Genomic DNA, 2,398 nt, shown 5'->3' with positions numbered 1-2,398 from the left:
TTTATTTTTCTTCTTTTTAATTTCTCCTCTATGAATATACATTTTCCAACTTTTGAGTCGAAGATGGCTGAATATGGAGTGTAGTGCCTCTAGAAACGCATCTTCTTAGTAAAAAAAAAAAATCATTTTCTTTTTCTATCATTTTAAGTGTATTTTTTCTAATTTATTTTTTTTGCATCATTTTCACATTTCTGCATTCATATTTTCCTTTCATGTTTAGAATAGGTTGGGGGGTAGAATGTTGTTTAAAAAAAAAATTGTGTGATTTGTTTTAACATTGGATGACATGATTAATTTCAAATTTTAGTATTTGTATTATCTTTGGTCTTAAGTGATGTTACATTATGTTTGCTACTCTATATGTTGATGTTAGAGACAAATATGAGTTGCATGAAGGAATGAACATGTCATGATAAGTACCAAGTGAGTTTTTGAGCCTATCATTTTTCTTGGAGAGTAACCCTTTTGCCCATTCTTTATATAGCTTAACAGTTTATTATTTTATATACGATCTTTAGATTTCTTTTGAGTTAACCCTTAAAAAAAAAAAATATATGTGTGTTGCTACATTGGGAGGCCCATCTAACTAGTAAATATGGATGATTATTTAGAGCCTTAAAAGTCGATGGAAAGGCCATCTTTGATCCGTTTGAGCCTTTTTAGCCATCCCTTTTGTGATATATCCATAGTTAACCCTTTTGAGCCTTTAAAAAAAAAAAACCTTTTCTTTGTCAACTTATCATCTTGACCCACTCCGATTTGGAGTATTACCTGATGTCTTATAAGGTCCATCACCTATTTATGTTTGAGAAAAATGTAAATAATTATTTTGTTCAGTGAAGTTGTGCAAAATAAAAGCAAAAAAAAAAAGAGAAAAAAAAACAAAACAAAAGTTGTTGTTTCAAAAGAATAAAAATAACAATAATAGGTGAAATCCACCTTGCAACTTCCAAAAAAAAAAAAAAAAATTCTCTGCATTTTTCTCAAACATACACTTTGTTTTCCTTATTTCCCTTCTTTGTTAACCATGTCCCTAGCCTACGTTACGTCCTAATAAAAGTCCTTCTTGATTTTAGGGAACTATAGTCTGAAGTAGAAGCTAGTTAAATGGGCTAAAAAGATGTAGTGGTGCATATAAAAAAATAAATAAATAAATTGGGTTGACTAACAGTTTTTATTTGACTTGAGATCGTATTATTTTTAAGCTGAGGGCATATTTATTTCATCTCGGTGAGAGCATGTGATATCACTTCTTCATTATTTTCTCTCAATTACCATTCATTGGAGTGACTATTTTTATTTGGTTTAATTTCTTTGTGAGAGTGTCACTACTTCCAGTGAGATTTTGGGGTTTGACATGTCATTCTTGAAAGTAGCTATAACAAAGTCTACTGGGTTGATTCATGTGGATGGTTGATGTGGGTGTGATGTTGCTTTAGACTGGAGATAATGCTTATACTTTTATTTGATTGCTATCATTCATCTGATTGAATAAACACGAGTGTTTCTAAAAAAAATAAAATATTTTGAATTTGAATTTTGTTTTCGCTTTATTTGATAGGGACTAATAATAAGCTGGTTGGGGGGTGTGTTGAGTGTTAGAAAATGCATATTTATAAAGGAGAAAACTGTCATTTTACATTTCAAGTCTTACTAACAACCCTTACTTTTATGTATTTAACATTCTTGTGATTTAATTACGTGTGTTTTATTTTAATTAAGTAATTTATGTATTTTAGGGGCATTATAGTCATTTCACAATAAAGGAGAGATCAGACGGCAAAACGGACATCACTTTTGAACTCAGGACGGTCGAAAACCTTAGGAGGAGCATAAAAGGAAAAATGACACTATTCACATGTACGGTACTATTCACGTATATGGTACTGTATACGTTACTGTTCACAGCACTGTTCACATAGACGGATCGATGACGTGGCATTGACCGATGATGTGGCATTGACTGATGAGGTGTCACGATCCTGTTAGACTAAAATTCTTATGTACTGTTGATGGTGACGTGGCAGCATATCAGTGGACGAAAAATCTCGCGTACGGTGCATGCATCACACAGGATTATTTTCAACCAAACCGCGTTACTGTTCATTCGGGTCAAATCATGTTACTGTTCATCCGCGTGGTCAAACCGTGGACTGTTGACTGATGACGTGGCGCAATCCTGAGCGTCCAAACTGTTTTTAATCCGATGGCCATGATTTACTCCATGTATTTATAAAAAGGGGGCCTCCCCCCCCTAATTTGATATCTCTGAATCTATTTTGGACTCTGTTTTCTGTAATTCCCTCTCCATCTTGTATTTTCTTTGTATTTTAATAAATTTCCATTTTACCCCTAGTTCAATTATGAGTGGCTAATTTTCTTTCAAGCTTGGGTTGAA

The sequence above is a fragment of the Citrus clementina genome, unplaced genomic scaffold (assembly GCF_000493195.1).
Source record: "Citrus clementina cultivar Clemenules unplaced genomic scaffold, Citrus_clementina_v1.0 scaffold_1, whole genome shotgun sequence".
Classification (NCBI taxonomy): domain Eukaryota; kingdom Viridiplantae; phylum Streptophyta; class Magnoliopsida; order Sapindales; family Rutaceae; genus Citrus; species Citrus x clementina.
Note: the sequence above shows the minus strand (reverse complement) of the source record.